This window comes from Moschus berezovskii, chromosome 27 (genome assembly GCF_049115385.1).
Source record: "Moschus berezovskii isolate FMDL1 chromosome 27, NW_MosBer_1.0, whole genome shotgun sequence".
Taxonomy (NCBI): domain Eukaryota; kingdom Metazoa; phylum Chordata; class Mammalia; order Artiodactyla; family Moschidae; genus Moschus; species Moschus berezovskii.
The window spans coordinates 17,335,201-17,347,049 of NC_142486.1; positions in this window are offsets into that span (position 1 = coordinate 17,335,201).

Sequence of the window (11,849 nt, forward strand, 5' to 3'; positions counted from 1 at the left end):
AAATCAATCAATAAAAATTTAAAAAGTGAGTCATTCCACCCTTCAAATCTTAAATGATAATAAATATAATGATGAAAGCAGTAGAAGTCATGACCCAGAAAACTGACTTTATAAGCTACTGCTGGGTCACGACCTTCAGTTTGAAAAAACACTGCTTTAGACCCGGTTAAGGCACTTAATGGCAACCTGCTCCAGTATTCTTGCCTGGAAAATTCCATGTTCAGAGGAGCCTGATGGGCTACAGTCCATGGGGTCACAAAGAGTCAGTCACGACTGCGTGACTGACAGACACAAGGCACTTGAATGTTCTTTTTTTGGTATTTGTTTATTTGGCTGGCTCTTTGCTGTGACACATGGGCTCTGGAGCGCTTGGGCTCAGTTGCCCCAAGGCATGTGGGATCTTAGTTCCCCTTCCGCAACCGGGGATCAAACCCATGTGCCCTGCATTAGAAGGTAGACTCCCAACCACGGGACTACCAGGGAAGTCTCAAGGTACTGCAGGTTTTAGTTGGAGACAGCCTGCCTGGGGAGTTGGGAGCCTCCAGAAGTAGCTGAACGGGGCTGGTTCCCCACCCCGGGAACAGGGCTGGTGGGAGGTCCTGGGGGAGTAGATGGAACCTGCGCCCAGCTCAGTGGGAAACAGCTGCCTGATGTCCCCAGGGAATCTGGGCCACATGAAGAATCCTGTCTCCTCCATCAGGGAGTCAGCTTGGGGGTGACAGCAGAAGGCAGCCAACATTCTGGAAGTCATCTGTGTGGATGAAAACCACAAGGCTCTCATCCTCCATATGGACCGGATTCGACTTTGGATTTTCACTCGAATCCAGATGTGATAGAGTTCTCCCATTCCAATGGAGGTTAGCTTTCTCAGCAGCCTTGCCGCTGGGCATACAGGGTCTGGCTTAATTTAATTTTTTTAGTGAAATCATGTTCAAGATAGTTGTGGTCAAGGAAATATGTGTCCCTATTACATCTGATTTTTATGTTGGAGTTACGGTTAATATCAGCTTACGGAGGGTTTCCTGAATAAGAAAATGTTCTCCTATGTAAAATTGCAGGTTTGGAAAATTCTCATTCAAACTCGTTTCTGCAGTTTTAAGAGGTGGGCTTACCTACTCATGGTCTTGGAGATTAAGATAAAACTCTAGTGGATCAACATGTACACACTGCTATATTTATAATGGATAATCAGGACTTCCCTGGTGGTACAGTGGATAAGAATCCACCTGCCAATGCACGGGACATGGGTTTGATCCCTGGTCCAGGAATATTCCACATGCCAAGGAGCAATTAAGCCTGTTCACCACAACTCCTGAGCCTGCATACTGCAAGTACTGAAGCCTGTGTCCCTAGAGAGCCCATGTTCTGCAATAAGAGAAGCCACAGCAATGAGAAATCCATGCAAGGCAACTAGAGAAAGCCCATGAGCACCAAGGAAGACCCAGAACAACCAAAAACAAAATAAGTAAAATGGATAACCAACAAGGACTTACTGTACAGCACAGGGAACTTTGCTCAATATTATGTGGCAGCCTAGATAGAAGAAGAGTTTGGGGGAGAATGGATACATGTATATGTATGGCTGAGTTCCTTTGCTGTCTGCCTGAAACTAACACAACCTTGTTAATTGGCTATACTCCAATATAAAATAAAAAGTTTAAAAAAAAAGTAAAACCCCGATGTCTTCTTCACCATAGTCATCACCTGACTTCAGTGCCATTTGCCCGATGCTCATTTGCTCAATGTTCAAGGAGGAGCGATGTCTTTCATACCTCTTTGACTTTGCCTAGATCTTTTTCCTCTCTTGTCCCTTGCTCTGTTGTGTATGACTCTTTGCGACCCCATAGACTGTAGCCTACCAGGCTCCTCCGTCCAAGGAATTTTCCAGGCCAGAGTACTAGAGTGGGTTGCCATTTCCTTCTCCAGAGGATCTTCCTGACCCAGGGATCGAACCTGGGTCTTCTGCATTGCAGGCAGATGCTTTACCATCTGAGCCACCAGGGAAGCCCTCTTGTCCCCGCCTAGTGAATTCCTGCTCGTCCTTCAGTACCCTGCTTCACCTGTGCTTCATCTGTGGAGATATTCCTGGATCCCTTCTCCCATGGCAGAGACAGCGATTCCTTTGTTAGCATTTCCATCTATCTGTGCATGCAGTTGCGAAGTCAGGCTGGCTCTCTCTTTGGAGGTACGACACAACGCAGGAATTTGTTGTTCCACAGTAAAATTAAGTCTGGTGCTAAGAGCTCATGCCCCAGAGCATAATAAATCACTGTAAGTAGTTGCTGTAGACTCTTTCAGCCTCCAGGGTGAGACAGAGGGTGGAGGCACGTTCGCAGTCCAGACAAGTATGCAGAGCCCTCTGGGCGCCACCGAGAGGCTATTGTCCAATCCTGCCAGACCCTGGAAGGTAGGTGTCCTCCCGGGTCCCCCACAGCAGGGGGGCATGAGTATCTGGCAGTGGCTGGGTGAAGCGTCCCCTCATCGCATCACATCGTCATGCCATCTGGGATCCTGTCACCTCCCTGGGCACCTTGAGTCTGAACAGCACTGTCAGATGATCCCCAAATGCCCTCATCTCCCTTTTCCCAGTTGGAGAACTGGCTGCTTCTGCTCATCTCCTCTAAGCTCTTCTCTCTGATCCTTTCCTCCCTGGGAGCTTTCACTGGAAACACAGGGTGGTCTTGCTTGCCTAGGGGAGGGGGCAAGGGATGCTGAGGCCAGACAGTTTCTTACTAACTCACACCCTATTATGCATCTATCAGCACCTATGTCACCACATTGCAATGATTTACTTTCTGGCTTGGATCTTCCTCTGAACTGTGAGTCTTCTGAGATCAAGAAATGTTTTGCTGACCTTGGTCTCCAATACCCCGAGAGGGGCTTTCTACTGGTGTAACCAAGGCAAATTTTTGAAACCTCTTCCAGCCTCTCTAAAACGAGACCAGTCTCATAGTAGTTTGGTTTGTATGAACAAAGGTTCAGTTCAGTTCAGTTCAGTTCAGTTCAGTCGCTCAGTCGTGTCCGACTCTCCACGGCCCCATGAATCACAGCACGCCAGGCCTCCCTGTCCATCACCAACTCCCGGAGTACACTCAAACTCATGTCCACAGAGTCGCCATCTCATTCTCCGTCGTCCCCTTCTCCTCCCGCCCCCAACCTTTCCCAGCATCGAAAGGTAAAACATATTAATTCCTTAGAAGAGTGCCTGTCTCATACCAGTAACTTAATGAACATTAGTTACTATTACTTGTTAGTCTCATTATTGTTACTTGTTGTGGATGTTTGGCTGCCTACCTAACAGTCGTTCTCAGCTCCTTTTTATTCTGCTCTAGAAACTGAAAATGCAAAGTACTCACCTTCCCAGCCTTGCTTGCAGCTGGGATATGAAAATGTGCCCCAATTTTGAACAACAGGACTTGAATAAAAGTATGCAAGAGGCTTCTGGGAAAGATTTTCCTCTCTGATAAAAAGACAGAAAGATAGAGACGTTGGACACTATCAAAAAGAGAGAGGTGATGCTTGGAGCTGTGGCAGCCATACTGTGACAATGAGGGCAGAGCTAAAATCAAAAGTCAACATGCTGAAAATGTCAGAGCAGTAAGAGGCAAGGGTCAGGGAGCTTTATGACACTGTTGAATTGCTGCCCCAATCTAGGAACTCCCTATCTTAGAACACTGCTAAGGTGGATTTGAGATGTCCTTATTATGAGGGTTACTTTGATTTGGGGATTCTGGTATTAGCAGCTGAAAGTATTCCATTGAATGTGTGTGCGCTAAGTTGTTTCAGTTGTATCCAACTCTTTGCAACCCTATGGACTGTAGTCTGCAAGGATCCTCTGTCCATGGGATTCTCCAGGCAAGAATACTGGAGTGGATTGCCATGCCCTCCTCCAAGGGGATCTTCCCAACCCAGGGATTGAGCCCACATCTCTGTGTCTCCTGCATTGGCAGGCGGGTTTTTTTGTTTTTTTTTTTACCCCTAGTGCCACCTGGAAAGCCATTCCATTGAATACGTTATTATAGAAATTTATGCTCAGTTACTATTGAAAGAAAGTAGCAGTGTCAGGCTGGAAATCCTGGGCTCCTGGGGCCCTGGTAAGGGCTTTCACTGAGCATCACTCTCCAGCCCCCACTCCCTTGGCCAGATGCATATTAACACAAGAGCTGGCTGCCAGCGGAGGTCATAGGTAGGTAATATTTCTTGTTCTACGAATATATGTGTTGGCCTCATGGGCAGTTCTGCAGTGTACCCATCAGAGTGCAGGTGAACGCACAGTCAAAGGAAACACACAAGGGAGGGAGGAATAACTCACGAGTGAACAATCCAAACCCCTCGGGCTTAGTTTGCCCTCCATCTGATCACACTGCCCTGTTCGTTTAATCCCCGGCATTCTTCAATTGAAATTGCACACGGGGTCAGCCTGCCGTGGGCTGGCAAAGAAACCCATACCTCTCCTCAGCTTGTTTCCATGGTATTTCTTACTTAGTTTTGGCATGTTATTCATTCTCTTGTATCAGAGACTCTGTCTCTGTTGCTGAGAAAAGGGGGATGGGGGAGGCAGGGGTTATGCTTCTCTTGTTTCTGGTTAATTTTGTGGCTAGAAAAAATTTCGTGGGAAAGACAAATGCACAACGTACTTTTACCACAACAACTACCGGTCCCATGGTGTTGCAGGATGTTACAGGAATAACTGGTGAGCACCTTGTACAGGTTCATCTAGCACTTACACTTGGTGTGGGGGGTCCCGCAGGTCAAAAACTAGCGACAATGTGAAGAGGGATGGGATAATACATTTTAAGGGTGTGATTGACCTCCTGTCGCTAAGAAATACCATTTCTCTCCCCCTAGTGCTTTCTTGAGCCCCCGTGTTCTCTCATGTCATCACAGTTCTGTGTATGTGACCGTATTTCATCTCCACACTTGTAGAACTTTCTAGAGTCAACAGCGGAAGCTTCAACACAAAGACCTTCCCCCCCCACCACCCCCCAGGCCCCACCCAGTCTCCTCCACCTCTGCAACCTCCCATTCTTCCTCTCCTGCATGGATTTACAAGATTCCATGTAATTGTTGTTTACTTGCTAAGTCATGTCCGACTCTTTGCGACCCCACGGACTGCAGCCCCGCCAGGCTCCTCTGTCCCAGGGGATTTCCTAGGCAAGAATACTGGAGTGGGGTTGCCATTTCCTCCTCCAGGAGATCTTCCCAACCCAGCGATCGAACCCAGGTCTCCAGCATTGGCAGGTGGATTCTTTACCACTGAGTCACCAGGGAAGCCCACAAGATTCCATATGGAGACTCTGATCATCTTCCTCTCTTTTCATCCTGCCCTCGAAATGGGATCATTCACCATGTCCTCGTCTTTGCCTTCCAGCACTCTCCTTGTTCAGCTCCTTTACAAACTTACATTTCCCTTATTGGATAGATGCCTGTTGTCAAAACTTCGAGGACACAAAAGGATGTAAAGTCAGTGAATGTTTTTTCCTTGGATCTATTCCCCTGCATCCCACCCGCCCCATCCCTCTTACCAGAAGACACCTTGATGAGTGCTCAGATGTGCCTTCTTTTGGAGTTTGTACAGACATAATTTGATAGCGTGGTTTTGACTATAATTTCAGTCTCGACATCTAGCTCTGCCTGTCCTCCCAAGTTGCAGCATTTCACAACCCACTCTTTGTATCCACTTCCCTCTCATTGTCTCTCAAACTCCAACTGCCGAAGGCCAAGCTTGTCATCTTTCTCAAACCTGACTTCTCCTTCTGCATTCTCAGCCTCAGCCATGGTGTCACCATCCAATGAAGCAAGCTGGAAACCATGTTGCCATCGTTGGCTTCCCCTTGTCTGTCTCTGTCTTGACAGCCTTGAGCCACCATGGTCTGCCCACTCCACTCCTCGATTTGTTTCCACATTTGCCTATTTCCTTCTCCCTGCTGCTTCTGCCCTAGTCCAAGCCCTAACTCCCTATCAGTAGAACTAAAGCAACACACTGCTTTTTGTTGATGTTGGCAGCTCCTGTATTTAGCCTGCTCCCCACCATTGTGTGCTTTCTCCCCTCCCACCTCATTTAGGCTGCCATGGTTCATGCCCAGAGAATGAATCATGGTTGACTGAAGCCAGAAACAGCAGTTCTAATCCTCTGACAGATTTCACTATCTTAGGCTCCTTTGCACCAAGGGGGGAGTGATGTGATTCAGTTTTGGCAAATAAAACATACAGGGGAAATCTGGAAAGAGGCTCATGAAAAGGAAAACCTCTGTTCCCCCATCCCCACCAGTACTCTCGTTTTCATTTATATTTCATTATTTTATTTATTTATTAATTTTGGCCACACCACATAGCTTGTGGGATCTTAGTTCCTCGATCAGAGACTGAACCTAGACACACAGCAGTGAAAGCGTGGAGTCCTAACCACTGGACCACCAGGGAATTCCCTCATTTATATTTTAGAAGTTTAAACTCTGGGGACTTCCCTGGAGGTCAAGTGGTTAAGATGCTGCACTTCCACTGCAGGGGGCCCAGGTTTGACCCCTGGTCAGGGAGCTAAGATCTTGCATGCTGCGCCGTCAAAAATAGGGGAGAAAAAATGAAAAACAGAAGTGTCAAATCTTTTGGCTGACATTTGGTGCCTAAACAACCTAGCTCTCCAATTACCTTTCTTGAAACATTACCCACTTCTCACTTCTCACCACATAACTCCTGCTGGAGGCTGGGAGTAAGAAGCCCAAGAGTAGGTATACCCTCCATGGTACCTGGTCTCCAAAGATGGCCCCCAGTGGAGCCCATCTCCCGTGATCCACAAGCCACAGTCTTGTGCGGCTCCTTCCCACTCTGAATTTGCACAGGTCTTGTCAAAGACTTTAACTCTTCAATTGCAGAGGGCCTGATGCTATGTCAGTCTGGGTCAGGACGATGCAGCAGATTCCACTTAGGGCCTCCTCAGAAGCCCTAGGCCATCAGGTAAGCGATCTAATCACCTGGAGACCACCACGTGCAAGGAAGTGTAAGTGAACCCCAGGAGAGGCCACGAGGAGGAGAACTGAGAATCTTAGCCAGCACAGAAGACCAAGGCCCCCAACTCATCATGGAGGTTGAGCCATTACCACCAGCCCCCACTCCCTTGTGTCCCCTGAGCTGATACCCAGTGAAGCAAAGACAAACCAGGAGAGCTGGGGTGAAAAGGCACCTGAAAACCATTTCTTCTGGTCAAACTCAACTAGTCTCCTCTTTCTTCCAGGTGGTGTTCTTCTTCTGCATGAGACACCTTGCCTAATTTAGGTTTCCTCCTCATCACACTTATCCCATCCTCATGGCTCAGCTTGAATGTCACCTCTTCTATAAAAACCTTCTCGATAACGTCAGTCCTGAACACGTGGGTATTTGGATCAGCTCTGGAGCAGGCGTGTGTTTTTGCCCACCTGCTTTCACCCTCCCTTTCCAGTGTGACAGCGGACCAATTTTGTTTGGATGGATGATTTCTCCTTCTTTTTGGTGGAACTGTCAATCACATCATTCACTTACCTCGGTCTTGGGTGGGACATAAAACCTGACTGGGCCAATCAGCTTCTCTCTCCCTCTGGTACAAATCCTGAGATGGGTGACGTGAAACCGCAAAGGAATGGCAGCTTGACCGCATCCTCACAGCTCCTGCCAGCCGGGTCCCCCAAGCTGCTCTCATGCCCGTTCAGTGCAAGAGGTGATTCTTCAGCTCTTTCTTTGAGTCTCTGAACCCACCTGTAGCAGAGACAGTAAGATCACCAATGATTCCATTTTCCCCTCACAATTTCCAGTCCCCTGCAGTTAGGGCAGACCATGTGACTAGTTCTTACGGATGACAATGGAGTAGAAATGACAGGTGTCACTTTTAGGCTGAGGCAGTGAAAAAACCCCTGTGCAAATCTCCAGTCTCTAGAGATCCCTGTGTGGTCACCAAGGAGGCTACACGTTTCAGGTGATGTGGTTACAAGATTGTGGAGCCTCCGTTCATTCTGGGTCCCCAGTTGGTGAAAAGCAGAACTTCTGCTGACCCACAAGGATTATAGCATGACCTAGAAATAATGATTAGGGGGATGTTTGTTACAGCACCATAGCCTAGCCTAGCCTGAATAATATACACCCAATATCCTTTCAATAATTTTTTTGCTTAAATTCCCAGAGTCAGTTTATTATACCTAAAATATCTTAACTGCAGTTTCTTCTCTGATTACGCTTACGAACGTGCATCTGGGCTTCCCAGGTGGCTTAGCAGTAAAGATTCCTCCTTTACAGAAAGACAGAAGAGCCTGGCGAGCTGCAGTCCATGAGGTCAGATAGAGTCAGACACGACTGAGCACACACGCATGAATGTGGATCTATCTTATCTTTTTAATCAGCTATCTTCATATATAAACAGCTGGGCTAAGGACTACTAAGATTTAATTTTTGCATCCTACCATATTGCTGTACATTTATAAGACTCTCAATAATTATTTGTTAGGATGAAGTCAAAAGTTGAATGAAAATGAAAAGTTTGATGAGTCAACTATATTCTTCTCAGTCTTGGTTTCCATATCTATTTTCACCTGAGTTTTAATTAAGAGATTTAAAAATATGATTATATCTCTATTTTTATAATAATGGTGGCAATATATACATATGTATGTTTTCAACCATGATTGTTATAATTTCAAAAAATTTGTTAAATGCCAAAGAATAAAATACCTTTGAAACACCAGAACAAAATTTATATTCACTAAGTTCTTAATTCATGACAGATGTTTATTACTTTGTTTTTCATCTCCCCATCCCACCCCACCCCAGCTCTGAAGTTTAATATTATTTTGCAGACCAAGAGAGAAGCAGCAATTTGGAGCTCTGTGTCTATTTTTCCCAAAGGAATTGCTAATTTTCAAATCAGAGGGGAAAAAAGTGCCCTTGGAAGCTGCCGAACCCATGAGTAAGGAATATGGAGAAGAAGGAATTCTCCATTTTTCATTTTAAAAGAAATACACGTAAAGTGAAAATGATTTACAACCAGCTTCCAATGAGAAAGAGAAAGAAGAGAGAGAAACTGCTTTTCTTTGAATAAGCTTTAAGAGCATGGGCCGTGGGACACACAAATAAATTTAAGAGTGTTGTTCTAACTCAGTTCTGCTGGAACTTTGACCTGCTTGTGATTCACTTGGGGATCTTGTTAATATGTAGATTCTGCTCCAATAGGCCAGGGGAGGGCCTCAGACGCATCCTGAGATGTCCCACAGTCTCCCAAGTGATACTGATGCTGCTAGTCCATGGATCACCCTTGGGAGAGTGAATGCAGAATGCTTCTGATGTGGTGAGAACAGTCATTGCAATTCAAGAGCTCTTGAAAGGCCTGCTTGAGACCACACTGAATTTGGAGTTTTCATCAGCTTGCCCTGAATTCAAGCTTTAATAAGTTTTCTTTTTAAGTCAGTTAGGAAATCACTATGACCTTGCATCTTATCTGAAATTCACTCCTATGGTAATTTCACTCTTTAGAAAAGAGGAGCACAGACGCAGGTGAAACCGAAGTCTGAGAAGTGAAAAAAGGTGTAGCAAATTTTAAATGTGGCTACTTTACTAATATTTAGCTTTATTATTACTTTTTTGCCATTTTTCCAACAAAACTGACCTTTGATTTACTCAGATGAGGAGACATGAAAGAAGGCAATTACAAGAAGAAATTAGGACTGCTGGTAGCTTGACAGAGGGAAGGAGATAGAAATACTGTAAAAAGGTGATGCCACAATTAAAAACTTGGGGTATTTTATGCAAAAGCAAAAAGGCCTAGAAGTAGTAATTGTCCTCGAAGCCTTCCCTGTACTCATCAAGAAAAATCATTGCTAGATTAAGACGGCAGATAAGTATTTTAGAATTATTAATATAGAATACAGAATATAGAAATTAATTCATATTAATACAAAATATAGAAAAACCTTAAAAAATATCAGTGCTTAAAGGGATAATCCAGTTATATGGAAAATTCCCTTCTATATAACAATTCTCAGATGACGCTGGATAAACACGGCTGTAACTATATCCCAATTTTTATAGTGTCTGTTCTGTTATATCCAAAATCTTTATGATCACATAGACTCAATTTATTTTCAAAAATAATATTCTTCATGAATAGAAAGCAAGATAGGCTTTTGGAAAAAAGCTGGAAAACATAAGAAAGTGACAAGAAAAATTTACCTATAATCCCTCTATGCTTAGTCGCTCAGTCGTATCCAACTCTTTGCGACCCCAGGGACTGTGGCCTGCCAGGTTCTTCTGTCCATGGGGATTCTCCAGACAAGAATCCGGGGGTGGTTGCCATGCCCTCCTCATAATCCCTCTAATGAGGGATATCCATTGATAATATTTTAGTATATCTTCTTGTTTTCCAGCTTTCTCTCATTCACTCTCTTAAAATATTCTTCTTTGTGATTTTCCCCTGACCTCAAGTATTCTTTGAAAGCATGATTTTTAGGCTATAAATGTTCTGCAGAATTTTAATTGATGCCAGTCATTCTCCTTTCGAATTTTATGGAGACATTTAACTTGTTGCCATTTTCCTCTGATGGAATTAAGGCTATGATGCACTTTGTACATTAACTTTAGTGTGCGTCTCTGATTGTGTTCTCGGATAGATTTCCAGAAGTGGACTTATGAGGTCAAAGAGCATGGTATGTCTAGACTGGTGATGAGTACAGCCAAGATGCCCTTTACAAAGACTGAACAGCCTACACCACCTCCATCAGTGTGCATCTTTCTCAATCCATTGTCTGAGTCCTCCTCAGACTCTAAACAGGAGTTGTTGTAAAAGTTGACCCTTGAGGTGGGGAAAAAAGGAATTCCCTGGTGATCTGGCGATTTGGAAGGACTCTGGGCTTCCACTGCAGGGGTCAAGGGTTCATTCCCTGGTCGGGGAACTAAGATCCCGCATGCTGCAGCACAGACAAAAATAAAATAAAAGTTGACCTTTGGTGCCTGTCTCCATCCTTATAAGATAAGGTATGAGTAGAGGGGGCTTTGCCTTTCTGCTCCACAACTCATACCCATGACCTCCACTGCATCAAATTTCAAATGTAATGAATCCCCAAATTACGTGAATAATAGATGCTAAAGAGGACTGTTATGAAAAAATGAAAAGGGTTTGAAAAGAGTTTTTAGTCTCCATTGATTGCTATAGATTTTTAAAATTTTAAAAATATGGTTTTCATTCTTTTTATTTTCACTCTTCCTATGAGAAATTAAAAGAAAGTAAGGAGAGATAAGAAAGCCTTCCTCAGTGATCAATGCAAAGAAATAGAGGAAAACAACAGAATAGGAAAAACAAGAGACCTCTTCAAGAAAATTAGAGATTCCACGGGAACTTTTCATGCAAAGATGGGCTCGATAAAGGACAGAAATGGTATGGACCTAACAGAAGCAGAAGATATTAAGAAGAGGTGGCAGGAATACACAGAAGAACTGTACAAAAAAGATCTTCACGACCAAGATAGTCACGATAATGTGATCACTGACCTAGAGCCAGACATCTTGGAATGTGAAGTCAAGTGGGCCTTAGAAAGCATCACTACGAACAAAGCTAGTGGAGGTGATGGAATTCCAGTTGAGCTATTTCAAGTCTTGAAAGATGATGCTGTGAAAGTGCTGCACTCAATATGCCAGCAGATTTGGAAAACTCAGCAGTGGCCACAGGACTGGAAGAGGTCAGTCTTCATTCCAATCCCAAAGAAAGGCAATGCCAAAGAATGCTCAAACTACCGCACAATTGCACTCATCTCACACGCTAGTAAAGTCATGCTCAAAATTCTCCAAGCCAGGCTTCAGCAGTATGTAAACCGTGAACTCCCAGATGTTCAAGCAGG